General features: G+C 37.0%; 1 protein-coding gene across 1 annotated transcript in view; it reads left to right on the top strand.

Moving 5' to 3' along the window:
• Opn3 (opsin 3) overlaps positions 1-17,595 on the top strand; it is a 43,356-nt gene that overhangs the window by 11,635 nt on the left and 14,126 nt on the right. The window lies entirely within an intron of this gene.

Raw genomic sequence — 17,595 nt, 5'->3', positions numbered from 1 at the left:
CTACCACTGTTCCCTTTCCCTTAATTCACCAAAGAAAAAAATGCATGGCATTTATTTTACTGGGTGCCCAAATCTTTTGTTACACCCTTGGAAACAGGTAGTTAAAGGGTTAAAATCTGGGGTCAGCTAGCACTTTCTGAAATCTATTTCAGCTACTAATTATTTAATTAGTATAGCAGTTATAAGCTTTGTGTCCTGCTTGGAGTAAGAGCAAAGAGAAGGTAGAAGAAATTGAGTCCAGAAACTCAAAAATCATTGGGGGTTTGGAGAGTAGGAAGTGTAAAGAAATCTAAATGAGACAAGCAGATCAGTTTTAATACCAAGAAATCCTCTAGTAAGGATTAGTTTAATTTGCTTTTATCTGGATGGATCAAGTCATGCTCCCATTTGCCTTGAGTTGTTCCCTCTGAAGATTTTTAAACGTGTACCTTCATTATAAAGAGGCATTGTTTCTAGCAGAGTTCCTTTTCATTTAACCAACCACCGTATGTATTCACATTGCAACAGCAGGGGGTGCAGTTCCTCCAATTTTCTATCAGGCGTTAATAATACAGAACATGGTTCACCTGAAAGAGTTTGACTAACATGAATATTGTGATGGCAATTCTGCTTCAGCATGTATAGGAATACTTTTCTTCTTACAACTCTATTATGTGATCCGAAGGATAACTGCAGAAGGTAAGAATGGGCAAGTATTTATATTTACTTTATAGCTCAGACCTGGAAGAATCAAAGTAACTTGCCTGGACTCACTCCTAGTTAGTATTTAGATCCACTAGTAAGACTTGAAATGCTACTATTCCATTTTGCCTCCATCACTAGAGAGTGCATAACAACTTGGGTTAAATCCTCAGTTCCATGTCCTAGTTTCTATGTTCAGTTTTGGGAATACAAGATAGTGATTATAACACAGAGCACTTACCATATGCTACATATTGACTATAAGTTCTTGTTATCTTTATTTGGTCCTCATAACAATCCAATTGGTAGGTACTTATTCCCATTTTGCAGTTGGAGAAACAAACACAAGACAAAGAACTTGATCAAGATCACATGCTGTGCTGGTAAGTGGTAGAAGGGACTTCAGATACAGGCAGTCTGATGCCATAAACCAAATGTGACAAGAGATATGACGTGGTATTTTCAGAAAGTTGTCAAATCCGGTTGTCAATCAGATTCTAAGTCCTGTATTTCAGAAACTGGTATTTCTTCAATATATTGTTACATGTTTTCAAATAACCCCACAAGGGTAGTAATGTTTTCTTGTAAAATGAGAAATATGACTCAATACCTTTCTCAAAATTACACAATTAGTTAAGTAGTGCAACTTTCAATCTATTGGGACTAATATTGTTGCACAACTAACCACTGTTTTAATCAGGCTGTAGTAATCACTATAATATAGATGTAGATAAACTTTAATGGATGCACAGAGAAATTACTTTTGTCTGATTAGGGAAATCTGGGGATGATTCACAAAAGCAAAGGTATTTGGACTTGGCCCTGAACAGGATTTCCACAGACTGCTGTGTGGGAAAACATTCTGTGCAGAAAGAATGGCAGAAACAAAGCATACAGGCATCATGGACATGGCCTGCCTGGCTCAAGCATGAAGAGAGCCTGCATTGATGTGGAGAGGCAAGACACATGGGATAGGTTGGGACTTTTATTCAGTGGATAACACACTGTGTACGTGTTTTCTTCCTAAGACCTGTGTTTCAGAGGCTAGCCTGGTGGCTGTGTATAGGAGGCTGGGAAGAAGGTACAGAGACTGGATGCAGGTGATTGGTAAGGGGGAAGCATGTGATAAGACCTGGGTAGGGCAGAGTGATAGAAATAAAAGAAGCAGAGAACAATTTGGAGGTAGAAATACAGGACCTGGAGAATGATTATTTTGTTTGTTTATTTTTATTTATTTATTTATATATGACAGTAGAATGCTTACAATTCTTATTACACAAATAGAGGACAATTTTTGTTTCTCTGGTTATATACAAAGTATATTCACACCAATTTGTGTCTTCATACATTTACTTTGAATAATAATGATCATCATGTTCCACCATTATTTCTAACCCCATACCTCCTCCCTTCCCTCCTATCTAGAGTTCGTCTATTCCTCCCATGCTCCTGCTCCCTAACCCATTATGAATCAGCCTCCTTATATCAAAGAAAACATTCGACATTTGGTTATTTGGGGTTGGCTAACTAACTTCACTTAGCATTCTCTTTTCTAACTCTATCCATTTACCTGCAAATGCCATGATTTTATTCTCTTTTATTGCTGAGTAATATTCCATTGTGTATATATGCCACATTTTTTTTTTATCCATTCATCTATTGAAGGGCATCTAGGTTCCATAGTTTAGCTATTGTGAATTGTGCTGCTGTAAACATTGATGGGACTATGTCCCTTTAGAATATTCTTTTTTAAGTCCTTTGGGTATAGACCGAGGAGAGGGATAGCTGGGTCAAATTGTGGTTCCATTCCTAATTTCTGGAGAATGATTGTATGTCCCACATAAGAGAGAAAGAATAGGAAGTTGAAAATGACTAAAATTTCATCTTTAGTATTTGATTGAGTGATACATTTAACCAAAACTGGGAATAGGTTTTGAAGAAAAGCAAATGGATTTGGTTTTGCTCATACAAGATAATCAGTATATGGTTTTGGAAGGTCTTAGAGTACTCTGCATGTCATGCTAAAGACTGTTGACTTTATCCTAGTAGAGAAACAATGTTATTAAACAAGGAATTGAACTGGTTGCATTTGAGGGGTGTGTGTGTGTATTGTGAATGTGTGTTTTCCCTATCCTCACACCCCCACCCACTATGTTTGGAGGATTACAAAGGAGGCATGACTGCAGACAGAAAGTCTAGACATAAGGCTATTATAGTAGTTTGGCAAGAGATGGTGAGCATCTAAATTAGGTCAATAGTTGGAGAGCAAAGGACAGGTTTGAGAATTATTGAGAAGATTAACTCAGCATGACTCAATGGTTGGTCGCACATGAATGCTGCAAGAAATTTAAAAAGAGCTGGTAGATATAGACCTAGGGGGAATATAGACATAGTGCCCGGCCTGAATTTAACACAGTAACTCCTGCTTTTGGATTAGTTCTGGGTTAGAAAGATTCCTTTTCTAGAATTTCTAAGTACACTCTATTTGTTTATCTTCTCCTAGGCTTGTGAAGAATCAAGGATTTGAATTAGGTACTGCCAATACCTTGACTACCAGAGAATCTGTCTTAAGATCTGGCCAAATAGGAAAAAAGCAAATCAATGACGCAAGAAGGAATACAAAGTCCTGATGGCGTTATTTCAGGCCCTAGTTATGTGCCTCACATCTTTTTTCTATTGGGCAACTATGGCTAAAACAATTGCCACTTTGAACTTTTGGTTACATAGATAATTCATTTGTTTTTTTTCCTTAAGGAATAGAATCGCATATAATATAGGAGGGAGAGCCAGTTGTGTGGTGCATGCCTGTAATCCCAATGACTTGAGAGGCTAAAACAGGAGAAACCCAAGTTCAAGGCCAATCTCTAACTTAAATCCTGTCTCAAAAAGTGCACCTTCATTCAGTTCCTAGTACTGGGGTAGAAGGGATATATATGTATATATACAAACACACCACACATATCACACATATATGAAAAATGTTATAGAAACCACAGGGAATTTCAACAAGAGCCTGGTTCAAAGTGATTATTGCAAAGAGGTGGAATGAACTAATGTTTTAATGATTTATCAATTGCATTCAGGGTCTGTAGGTATATAGAGGGCAACTTTAATAAGTTGCAGAGTGGCTAGAGATGATTTGTCATATACTGTGACATAAGAAGGAATGAAGTGAACATTCAATAATATGTGATTGGGGATTTAATTTCTGTTCTGGTGGCTATTTTGAAAGTTGTATTGAAAGCACTAAAATTTTGTGACTTCCTCATCCTAGCATTATATTGCCAAGAATTATCTCAAGGAAGTATACATGAATATACATGAATTATAATATCCATTGCCACACTTGAGCGTGCTATATGGCAGGTACTATTATAAGTGCATATCAATTACCTCAGTCTTCATCCCAACTCTGTGGGGTACTTGACTATTATTACTACCCTATTTTACAGTAAGGAACTTAAAACACCAAGGTATTAACTTGTTCGGGATCACACAAAAAGTGGATATAGAACCTGAACCTAATGTCCATGATCACTATGTTCTATTGTTCCTCCTCACAGTATTGTTAGAAAAGTGATAAACTGAAAGAAATCCAAATGTCCATGGTGTGAAATCAGGAAAATCATATGTTCTAGAAATCAATATACCACTGAGCAACTCACTCAGGACCCAGACCTTGCAAACACTTTGTTCTTCAGAAGATGGTCAGAATGAATCCCATCATATCTCTCATCTTTCTTAAGGTCCCTCCTTGGCGAAGGGGAAAACCTCTCCAGTCAGCCATGATTGGACTCACATTTTTTTTTATGGCTCATGTATTTCTTGATCTGGTCCAATCTTGAACTCCTCCTATGTAACCTCTAGAGCCTCACCTCAGAAACTGTAAACTCTTCTAAATCTTCAACATCTCTTAACATTTTCTCTACCTGTTTACTTTAATTGAACTCTGGCTGTCCCCAAGGATCCTAACTCTCCACCTCTCCCAACTGTCTTTCTTTTAACACACCAAATACCCCAGGACCACACACTAGAATAGGTGACACATTGAGTATCATTGCTGTTTCCAAAGCATTACTCCCTTGTTCTATAAAACCCTTTGCTTCATCAACATTCCCCCATAATGAGGCTGCAAAGTTGAACTATCACACAGATATATAAATAAAGGAATATAAAATCTTTTTGGCTATCATTTCTCTCATTCAGTGTGGGATTCCATCAATTGGAAGTCTAACCACCATCCCCAACTGTCCCTTGACTTGTGATTCCTTTTTCTATTCTTTCTTTAAAAAGCCAGCATTCCAATTGTCTTCTACTTGCTACTTCCATATCCTCGATGTTTTGTTTTATAAATTATTTAAAAACAGGAAAGTGCAAATGATAATACAAGTGCCCACGTATCTATCATGCAAAGCGAACAAGTATTAGTATTTTTAGATATGTTCTAATCCATCTTTTAAGGATTAAAGTATTACAGATAAAATCCATGCCTACGTGTTTCTTTTCTCAGTTCATCTCACTTCCTTCCCAGAAGTCACCACAAACATGAATTTAATGTGAGTCCAAGCAGTGCTTCAGTCCTTTTGCTCAATTTTTTTTATCCATTTCCTTCTCTTGACAAACATCAGGTTATTTCCTGGTTTTCACTCTAGTATAATCAATGTTTAAAAGCATATCCTTGTAATATCTCTTCCTACCCAAAGTACAGAATTTATCTAGGGATATACTGATCAATATAGTAACTATTAGTCACACTCATCTCTGGAGCTCTTGAAACATTGCCAGTCTATACTGAGATGCACTGAAAGTTAGGATTTTAACATGTGCATTTGGGGAAAGATGCAAGCATGCTGTCTGTAACTGTTAAATGTTGTTAAAATTAATATATTTCTTTATACTTTTTAAAAATATTTTTTTAGTTTCTGATAGACCTTTATTTTATTCACTTATTTATATGTGGTGCTGAGACTTGAACCCAGTGCCTCACACATGTGAGGCAGGTGCTCTTCCATTGAACCATAACCCCAGCCCTCTTTATACTTTTTTAAATGTGGCTACTAGTAGAATTTAAATAATCTATTTGGTTCATAGCATATTTTTCTAAACAGCACTGCTCAAAGTAGTAAATATGGAATTACTAGACATATATGCTAGGCAAAATTTTAAATTGTTTTTGACCTTCTTCAGTCCTACTCCTTTATGTAAAGCTTTCCCAGTTCCCCAGTTCTCAGACCTTCCCTCTCCCTGAGTTTCTATGATGTTTCATCTATATGTCTCATTTGGCATTCATTATACAATTTTGTATTCTGGTTTGTCTTCTTGAGTTGCTTTTCCCCCTCTACATTAAGGACCATAGCTTATGAGTTGGCTTTCATAGCATTAAGCTCAGGGCCCTACATATTAGGGCTACTCAAATACTTAACAAAGATTTAGACACCCCTGACTTGTTGATTGTCTGCTTCTAAGCCGTGATTTGTCCTAGAACATTTATTCATGCAGAATAAGCCATAAGTTTAATGTGCATCAGGCTTCAATTTGCTCTCCGTCATAGGAGAAAATGAGGAAGTATCATCAGTTTCCACTTTGCCTCCTTTTTCATGATGAAACTATCTGCCCAACACTACCCACTGGGCTCTGGAGTCTGAATATTTATCTACTCCTGGGCAAACAAGGCTTCTCAGATTTCTAAGACCTTGTTTTCAAATGACCTTGCTTTCAGCCATTTACTGAAATGTTGTGCCTCCAGTGCCAAAAAACATGGCATTATTATAGCCTGTTGAATTATAAGAAACAGAAGATTTTGCAAAAGATAAGGGGAAAGGAGTGAAAGCTTTGAATAAGTAAAATCTTGTGAAAATCAGAGCTGCCTACATAAACTGGAAAACTGCTCTTTATCCTGTCATCCTCACTGGCTTTCTCGCTGGGTAGCTTTGTGCATGACACTCTCTGCAGTACTATTTATGAAATGTTACCTCAAACCCACCATTCAATTTGGTTTTTAAGTGGGGGCAGTTTACAAGCTCCTCACTGGCAGGTCCTGAGCATGATAGGAAAAAAGGCAAGCAATTTTTAGAGCCCAGACTGAGGCAACCAGACATTTTTCCTGAAAGTTTTCAGGTGCCAAGGGATAAGGAAATGTTGATTTAGGAAGATCTCTAAATAATGAAAGATTTAAAACGTAAAAGGCAGATAACACTGATTTTTAGTAGAGATGCTATTTCCTTGCCTGAGGTAAACTCTAGTTGTATATAAAAATAAATAAATATGTATATGTATACACACTACACACACACACACACACACACACACACACACCCCTTCTGGGGGCTTGAGGCAAATCCCTTTATTTTCCTATTTCTTTTTCTTTTTTCTTTCTTTCTCCCCACCTCCCCATTTTGGTGCCAGGGATTGAACCTAGAGGAGCTTTACCGCTGAGCTACATACCCAGCTCTTTATCTTTGAGACATGGTCTTGCTAAGTTGCTTAGGGCCTTGCTAAACGGTCAAGGCTGCCTTTGAACTTGTAATTCTCCTGCCCTATTCTCCCTCCCTAGCTGCTAGGATTACCACCATACCCAAATTTGTATTTCTTATAGACTTCTTAGAATAAAAAAGAAAAGCCAGAACAGAAACAAACAAACAAACACCCAAATGTGCAAAGAAAAGAATGTCACAATGAGAAAAGAAGGAAATTTTAAACCACTGAAACCCTGCCACATGTGTGAAAGCCTTTTTATTGAGGAGAATAATTCCATAGAATACTGAGGTCCTTAAATATGTCTCTAGTCCTAGAGCACTGTCTGTACAAACAGAGAATAGCAATGTTGTTGGTCTGCTGCAAAGGACAGAGGTCATGATGCATAGACTCCCAGGGGGATAGAACAGAAATGTGCTATGTCAGAGATGAGGGGGACCACCCCTCTACACTGATTAGTTTAGGTGCTGACTGCACAATCAAAAGGAATCTGCAGTGCATCTTGGTAAAGTATTGACATAGAAGGATTCTGAGACACCTGTTGTGATTACTTTTGTGTCTGCACTGGAGAAAAATGCTGGGAAATGAGCATATAGCCATGAGATAATACTTAAGGACATCTGACCAATCATGCTCAAAGTCAGTTAAAATCAGATGGTGCCTATGGATGAGGCTCAGTAGTACAGCTAGCAGGCAAGAGGCCTTAGGTCCAATCCCCAGAACTGACTGAAAAAAAAAGAAAAAATGGAGTCTTATATACAGATTCCCATCCCAGGCCTACTGGATCAGTGTCTTGGAGGGTCAAGTCTTGAAACTGGCATTTTTAACAATCTCCTGGGAGATTTGGTACCTGGCTATTTCAAGAGCTGGCCTTTAGAAGTAGTATTTGTACCAAGGGAAAGAGACCTACTGCTCTGATCTAGAGGTTTTTAAATTCAGGGTTGAGAGCAAGTTAAATCCACACTGAGCCAAATTAGATAACATGAAAAAGAAGCTGGAAATAGTAGAATACTAGTAGTTCAAGGAATCCACCTTACTCTAACACCTACAAGTTTTGCTTTCTGGCCTTGGGCAATATACCTCACTTTTTGTAAACTTCCCTCCCCAAACCTGGAATTTTTTTTCTAGTTCTTCCTTTGGCATTGTCAGATCAAGATGACTAAGGCTTTTAAGAAAATTATATTTTCTCATCCATTCAAAATACCAAACCATGGTCACCAAGAAGATAAGTTTTATTTTTATTCCTGCAAACTACCTATCTGACAAATTAGTTCTATAAACATCAAGCATTCTGTCCTAGTATTGCATTCTCCATGTTATTTAGCAATTATGTCTTCTCACAAGTTTCTTACCTTCTATCTCCACTCTCTTTTTATCATATTTTCTAGTTGCTTATGCACACACAAAAAGCTTTTCATCTTTGGGAAAGAAATAATACTGATCCTCTGTTTTAATACTTTCCACTTGAGTCAGCATGGTAAGAGAAAGTGACTTAAAATGAAATTGGTGTTGGTACCACCTGCTGTACAACCTAAGCTGTGGGTTCTCTTGAGAGTTTTATAAATTATAAAATGACTGAACAAAAATTTAATTAGATACCTTTTAGATTCACTCATGTTTATTCTCCCCCCACCCTTCAGTGCTGGGGATAGAACTCAGGGTCTGACACAAGCTAGGCAAGCATTCTTCCACTGAACTACACCTCCAGCCCTTCCTAATATTTTAAAATTTGCTCTTCTGTATTATCAAATTTTCTTCTCTTGGTGCCAGATAACAATATAGGAAGGAATACTTAGAAAATAGACTTATTGCAGGCAAGTGGTCACAGGATTATTACATAATTTATTCATACGTTGAATTTTTTTCATGGAATTAAGAAGACCTAAAGCTCCTCCATTGATCACAACTAATTTGCTTTGTCTAATCTTTCTTGAAAAATTTTTTAGGAGAGCTTTAGACCAGCTATCAGAAAATCTGGCTTGCTATCCAAGGAGATCCTTATTAATCTTGTGGCCTTTGGCTAGTTAACTATCATAATCAACTGGGAACAATGAGCTGTTTTGTCTCACATGCCTATAAAGATCTGATGAGAAAAATATATGAAATAGAACTTAAAAATTATAAGAAATGAAATAAGGTGTTACAATGTATTATTGTGTTTGGAGAATAAGAAATGACAAATCTAACAGGAATAACGTTTGACTTTATATCATCCATAAAAATGAGGAAAGATTTTTTAATAGTCAAAAATTATAATGTAATAACTGTGAAATAGTATTTTTAGTTGAAATAGGGATCCCTTAGGAAAAATATTAAAATTGGTCTTGTTTTAAGTTCTTCTAATATATTGCTATTTTCCATTGGTACTGTTTTTCCTTTTCATTGAAATCTGACAATGGCTTTTTCTAAGCAGCATTTCACCTTAGTGTATGATTACAGAGGTGACCATGTTTACCTCGGTATAGAAATATGGTTTACACATACATAAGTTCATAATGAACCGATATACACTAATCCTTTCTCAACTATTCCAGGTGCCAAGGAGAATGTCAAAATACAAAAGACATGTTTTTTAACCCTCAGGTATTTACAATTTAATTGGAGCAATAAGACAAGAATACATAGGATGATACTAAAATATAGTAAGTAGGAAACAGCAGTCATGAAAATATAGTCTGTATTATGTATGAGTAGAGTACTGCATGCACTAAGGCACTTAGAAATAAAACAAGGTTGTCTAGGTAGGGGAAGAAATAGGCAGAGTTCCTTGAAAGCTAGCTCATTAAGAAGAGGGAATTCTACAGAAGAATCCTATGGAAATAAGATGATTATCTTAGCATAAGTCACCCAGAATAAAGCCTAAGATAAAGCATACTCCTAATCATTTGGGGGATATAATCCTATGGAATCAAAAGTGAGGGAATAGAGGAAGAGGCAAGGAAGAGAGGAGACCAAATGTAAGAGGCTACACCCCTGATCTGGCCACAGCTACACACACACACACACACACACACACACACACACACACACACACAAACAGGGGATTGCTTGCTCTTGCAGGCTATCTTCAATAAGGCTACATGAAACTAGTGCAGCTTGAAACAGCCCAAATGGTGGGAGAGCAATGCAAGCAATGTAATCTCTGTTTCCTGACTCACATTGACCTCAGTCTGCTCCAGGAGGACAACATTCCTTTGCTTCTGAGTTGGATAAGCTGGGTCCAGTCCAGTGAGGGTACAGGTGCAGGTTGGAACCAACCACCAGTAAGATTGTGGTCATGGTTACAGGAACAGCAGCTGGAGCTTTGTGACCACAGTCATAGAACCAACATTTTCTGGGAAGTGAGGAAAATGGACAAGGCCCTCAGTTGGGAGTGGGGGCGTTGTGAGCTGGGTCAAGGAGATCTGAGATGGTATATAAACTGAATCATCAATTATTAATCTAGCATTTAGTGCACAAGAGGATGACAGAGGTCAGATAAAGGGGGTGGGGAAGTAAGGATAGGGTGATAGCAGTCATTTATGGGATGTGATCCTGCACTAAAAATAGTGGGAATGGTCTGAGGCATAGAGATGAACATTTCAAAAGAAAAGCCTGTTGGTTTTAAATGCAAACATGAGATAGAAAATAGACAAAAGGGAAAATTAAGGAAGCAAACAGTTCCTAAAGTGGTTTAGAGACTAGGTCCTGCTAGAAAAGCATTCTCTGATTATCATAAGATTCTCGATTGGTACTTTTAAGAAAAAAAATTTTTTTGAGACTGGTTCTCTGTGCCTATGTGTGCCATTCTTCCTAAACCTAAGGAATACCATAGAAAATTTGCTCTATTTTCAAACAGCCCTTTCCTATTAGAATTGCAGATTCTGGTACAATGGATATTCCTTGGGTCCTTCTATGGTTGGGATGTAGTTTGTTCCCCAGTGGTTTAAAACTGTGTTAGAAGCTTCATTCTTAAAAGAAAAAAAAAAAGCTTCGTTCTCAGTGTGGCAATGTTGGGGAGGTGGTGGAACCTTCAAGAGGTCGAGCCTAGCACAAAGTCATTAGGTTACTAAGGCTATTGCCCTTGGAATGGATTAACATTACTCATGGGATCCCAGTTAGTTCCCACAAGAGGAACTGTTTTATAAAAGAACAAGATCGTCCCCCCTACTCTGGCTTCCTACATTGCCAAGTAATCTCTCTCTGTGTGTCATTTCCATCACAAATACCATCTGCTATAATGTGATAGAACTATGGAGACCCTTTTCAGAACAGGTGCCATGTTGCTTGGACTTGCAACCTCCAAAATTGTGAGCTAGTAAAAAACCCTTTTTCTTTATAAAGAACCTAGACTCAGGCATTTTGTTATAGCAACAGAAAAAAAATACATGTCCCTTAGTGTAATAATTACTCATTCCTTCTACCCCATTTTGAGCCCTCTTGTTCAATATCCTTTGATAAGCAGAGTCAGAAATAAGGAATAGATTCTAATGGGAACTTATCCCAAGAAGAGACCAACTTTTCCCATGTTTAGAGTGTTTGGAATTAGCCAATTATTAGAGAAAAAGGAAGCTAAAATGTGTCAATTCAGAGGCAAGGTAAATAGTCTAAAACTGGAATATCTGTCCAAATGGAGCTAGAGGAAGACAAGAAGCTGTAGGGGTCACAGACTGTGAGATTTGGTACAAAAATAAAGTTAATAGAGGGAAGAGACACCTAGAATGATTTCTGAGCCACTGCACTTGTGCCAGGGAGGCCCACACCATGTGCTTTACCAGCCACATAAACAGGTAGTTGCCTTGTTCCTGCTACTTAAGAATCAATAAATTTAATGAGAAAAAAGGTATTTCCTTTTCAATACACAAGAAATACCACTGGAGGGTAGTGTAAGAACAATTGAGTCAGCTATAGAGACATTTGAATGAGGAGATGCTAGCCCACAGATTTACCATGAGGACTGCCTCTCATTCTGGAAATTCACTGGTCCTTTTGTTAAGGGAGCTCTCAGTTTTTTATGTACTACAAGTATTTGGGACTGTGTTTGCAAATGGCAGCCATAAATCCATTCAAACTAACCCAAAATCATAATTTTTTAACCCATGGAAAAGGTTTTAACTTTCATGCTTTGCTGGAGCTAAAACCTTGTGTACTAAAGAATATTAAACATAAAAAATTTGTTTTTGAAATAAGTCATTGAAAAATTGAATTTGATAAAGGGAAGCAAGCAAATAGTAAAGATTAAATCGTTAACTAGAACTTTTCTGCCTTAATAGATATCTATTAAGTACCTAAAAGATGCACACTAAAATATAACCATCTTTTTGGTGTTTTAGAAAACTATGTTTATTGATTAAATGGAAATCTCTCATTCCAGCAGCCAGGAAACATTATCAAATGAAGATGGTCATCTCAAATTTCCTCTAAAATTCTTCAGCTTAATAAAATTTTGTGTTTATAGATGATAGTTTCTGATATCAAAGATAAACACAGTTATAGAATATGTAGTAAATGGGTAAATTAATCTGCTTTATGTAGAGATTACTTCACTAGTACAAAATGTTTCATAATTTCCAAAGGAGAATTAGCAATCAGCATAGCATGGATACTGAAAGCAGCTATAGGATTTGAATCTTGGCTGTGTTAATTAGCTCATAACTTTGACAAGGTTCTTAACTGTTTTTGCCTCAGTTTCCCCTATACGTCTCACAAAGTTCTTGTGAGGATTAAATGAGATCACACAGGGAAACTGCTTGGAATAATGCCTGACACATTGTAAGTATACTCTATAAGTGTTGGTGGGCTTGAATTATCACTGCTCATTAAAAAAAAAAAAAAAAGGTGAGGAAGCTTTGCAAAAAGCAATAAAACAAGATTTCAAAGAATTATTTACTTTTCTCTTTTTCAAGCATAGTAAATGTACCATTTTTCTTTAATGTTGAGTAGAGGCTACTGATAATAAAGTAGCATCTTTATTAAACAACTCTTGAATAGTTTTGTTTCCATTATTCTATGTGGATAAACATGATTCAACTGCATCCTTAAATTATCTACCAATCATATATGTCTGGGATGAACAATTGGAATTTTGACTAGTTTGAGAAAATGTGCACAGGCTCAGGTTAGACTTTACAGATTACCACATGGTCAACTCTTAAAAACCACAAGGCAGGTTTATAGTTGCCTCATTTTGCAGGGAGAGAATTTGAAACAGTCCCTTCAGTCATTTGTTCAAAATGACCTAGCTAATCTATGATGAAGTGAATTATTCCCTAATCATCATCTTCCCCACATCTATTTCTCTCATTTGCTTTCCAACTCAATGTGACACCATTCCTTTGTGTATCTAAGCCAATAGCACAAGATTTCCTGTGATTCTTCTTCATTCATTCCCACAGACAACAAAGATGCACTGCCTTAAATTTATTGGGTCCTCTTGTCTCTCCTTCCCCAGTGCCACTGTAATACTTTCCATTCCTCCTCATAATAATTGCATTTCTCCAGTAGGTTTACCTATAGCCAAACTTGTCCCTCCCTACAATTCTTTTTCCTCATTGCAGCCAGAGGGAACTTTTTATAAGAAAAATACACAAAATCAGATGTAAACAAAATTCTCTAGAATTGTCTAACAATAGAAGTGAACAAAGCTGTTTAATAGCTTCTGGGAGCCCTTGCAGATGCATTCCAAACTCTTCACATGATACTGATATGTCTTCCTGGGAGAGTCTTGGCCTATCACTTCTGTTTCTAGAACTCTCTGTTTCTACCATTTTGAATTTTTTTTTGCAGAAACCCAAATGGTGCACACTTTGTCAGGTGTTCATGGGTTAGCATAAGCTGTTTCCTCTCACCCTCTTTCTCTGCCTGGTTAAAATATACTTTTTAAGAATCTGGTTATACCTGCTTCTCACAAAATGTCTTTTTATGAGCTGGATATTCCTCCTACCACTCTTAGATGGAATCTCTCCTTCTACTCACTTCTCTGGACTAAGTGTTTCTCCTTGAAGGATGGGCCAAATTATGCTACCTTTTTAATTTAACAGATTGGGATTCAGAGATCTGAGTCAGAACCAAGCATTACCTGTTCTAAGCACATATTCTATTTAGTATTAACTTGCTTTTCTGAAGTCTAGACATTTGAACTATAAATAAACTATTAAATATGGCCATTCAGTGGGCAAAGTAAGAAAATGACTTCATTCTTGGGTATTTGTACATATTACATATTGACTCATCATATATTTAAGCTCTAGAGCTCTATCCACTCCTATGCCTCTTGCCCACTTTCTACCACTTAAAACAATTTTGCTTCCAACCAACTGTAATGTTATAAAAGCATTACTATTTGCTAATCATGTTCACATTCTCATTTAATACACACACACACACACACACACACACACACACGATGAAACACCATTTTGGTTCTATTATCCCTATTATACTGGTGAACAAATTGAGGATCAAGTGTGTAATTTTCCTAGAGTCACATGATAATTATGTAAAAAATTTCCTAGAGTCACATGATAATTTTGTAAAGATTAAAGAAACTGGAATTTAATCCAGGACTTTGGCCTCAAACATATTCCCCTCCCTATTAAAGAATTTATCATATTGTTTCATAATTATTTCTGTTTTTTTACTCATTTTTGTTTTCACTACGTCTAGCATTGTGCCTCCCACGATATCTATGTTCATCGATAAATGTTAATGCATAACCATCACATTATATCATACAGAATTATTTAACTCAAATTGATGCATGGAGATAAATTTGAATGCCTCTTCAATCTGTGCTTTTGAAAATACCATGTCCTTGACCTTGAAGTATCCTCACCCTTATCAACTGGATATACTCCTCCCATTCATCAATTCAAACATTATTTCTCTTAAACCCTTCTCCTGGTATTTCCCCAGACAGAAATAAGTACTTTCTCCATTGCATTCTCCAGCTCCCTGAACACAGTTGTTTCAGCAATTATCACATTCCTGTAATTATTTGTTTACACAGCTGTCTTGTCCAGGCTAAGAGATCTTTGTCAGCATTTCAGGCAGAGGGAATAGCAATATTAAAGGAGCCAGCTCTGAACACACCTGGCAGTTTGAGGTGCAGCATGCATCCTGATGTGAGCACACAATAAGATGAGATTTGATTTTAGAGCCTACTGTCTTCAGAACAGCTTAGAGGCATATAAACTCTTTCCAATGGCTATGCAAGGAGAGTTTTACAATCCTCAGTTTTTAACTCTCAATTTCCATTCAGAGACTTTCCAAGAGATTGGTTACCTGTTTTCAAGGCACTTCCTCAATCATCCTACCACTTTACACCAAAAAGAAAGGCAAACTCCACAGGCTTCTCAAATAAGATAAAATCTTTCTGTGGAGTATTGCCAGTGAGTGTGTGTGTGTGGGGGGGGGTTCCAGGTTGAAAAACAAAAGAAAAATTTAAATATTGATGAAAATATTGAAGAAGTGAATGGTCATTCAGGTGGTTTCCAATTATTTGATTTTAACAAGTGCAAGTTGTTAGATGACAGATTATTAAAAATAATTTTAGCAATAAGCACTATGATTTTTAGCAAATAAATTCAGAGGGTTTAATTAACCCAATTAGAAGAAATGTTCCTATAATTAATAAGAATTGAATATAAAGAAACTCCTCCCATTGCTATGGACACCAGTCTTAGAGATAAGGCACAGGTCCTTGTTCCCCCATCATTGAAGATTAAACACCCAAGAAACACCAAGGCAAGCCTAAAAAGAAAGTTTTATTTAAGAAAGAGACAGGGACCACAGACTTCTCCAAAGAGAAGGGGGCCCAGGGCTGGGTGTCAGTGGGAGTGAGTGTTTCTTGCTCTTTCATAGACCCCAGAATCCCCCAGTCTCTCTTTCTTTTCCATGTACATGCCTAAGGGCAGAAGGAGCAGGAACAATAGCAGGTATTCTTTATCAACTCCTTATGCTGGGAAGTATGATCCTGGAGGCTAGCTGTTTGCAACCCATTGTCTTTTCTTTGATAACCAATCCCCATAATTCATTACCTACACTGACTGCCAAAACTTTAGGCCTCCTGCCTCAGTTTGTTGAGGAATGTGACATTTCCTGTCCCTCAGGCTAGATGGGGCTATAGGCAGATTGCTTTTTCACAAAGAAAGCATGTGGGGAGTCAATACAGTGGGCTCATTTTATCAAATTATTCTCTTAACCTCATGTTCCCAGTATCTTTATCTATTTGTCCCCTTACACTACCTTGGGGTGTGTGTGTGTGTGTGTGTGTGTGTGTGTGTGTGTTGTCAAAAAATCTTTCTTTTTTTTAATAATTTAAAATACTTTATTCAGAAGATAATACATGCAAAGGTTGGCTCATTAAAAGGAGACTAATGAAAAGAGTAAACATGGAGAACCAATTCCAAGGTCATTCAAAATCACAGAGGATGTACCCATGAGTGACATTTGGAACGAAATTACATAGAGATGTGGCACTGATTAATAGTAAAGAAAATATTAAGAATAAATTTATTAGAATATTGTTAAATCTTGATGAACTGAATTATACGTGCACAGAAAAATGGATTGTTGAATAGATAACCAAAATATTCACATGGCCATTAATGGAAAGATTTTGACTCAAAAATGCCCTGACACACAAATAAACCCATCAGGGTCACTCCAGGTGAATTTGGGTTGGCACGAAATAATCACACACAGACAGAAAATACCTTTTTCTTTGGGTTCTGTGATGGCTCTGGACCTTAGAGGTCTGTTGGAAAAAAGAGAGAGAGCACCTCTCGAACCCTGGTTTTATTTGGGGAGACTGTTGGAAAGAACATTCCATCCATATAAGGCAAAGGGATAATGTTACAAGGAGCAGTCCATTCCCATTGAGTAACGCCCATTCCCAAAGCTTTGCTTCTCTGCTGAAGGAGATGGGGATCCACCTGCTTCCAGGTCAAGGAAGCCAGTCTCCCCATTTCCGTTGTTCAAAGCTAGGGGGTGCTCAGCTCCTATGTGGCAGCTCCTGACACAAAAACTGAATTTTTTTTCCCCACAAAATAAAAGCATACATGTACACTAGAGAGATAGGGCTTTATATGTAACTTCAAAATTCTGTAAAGTCTTAGAGAAAAGAAAGCGAAAAATTATATAAGAAGCTAGCATAAATTATACACCAAAATAGGTCACTAATGGAAAGAGTAAATATGGAGAACCACAATGGCAAGATGAATCATAGGGTAGCTTGTTTACCAGAATCAGTATGTCTATTGATCAGAATAAGTGGGAGTTTTACTAAAATAATTACTAATTTATAAACATGTTTTAATTTCTTTGGTGATGAATGAAGAAACAATGTATTTTCTAATGCAATATTAAAACAACTTTTTTTGATAAGCATTAATCATGAATATAAATGTACAAAATAATCCTGTGAAGACATCAGCAAATTCCATCAATAAATCTCTTTAG

Source organism: Callospermophilus lateralis, chromosome 13 (genome assembly GCF_048772815.1).
Source record: "Callospermophilus lateralis isolate mCalLat2 chromosome 13, mCalLat2.hap1, whole genome shotgun sequence".
Taxonomy (NCBI): domain Eukaryota; kingdom Metazoa; phylum Chordata; class Mammalia; order Rodentia; family Sciuridae; genus Callospermophilus; species Callospermophilus lateralis.
The sequence above is the reverse complement of the archived record's forward strand: the minus strand, read 5'-3'. Positions and strand labels throughout refer to the sequence as shown.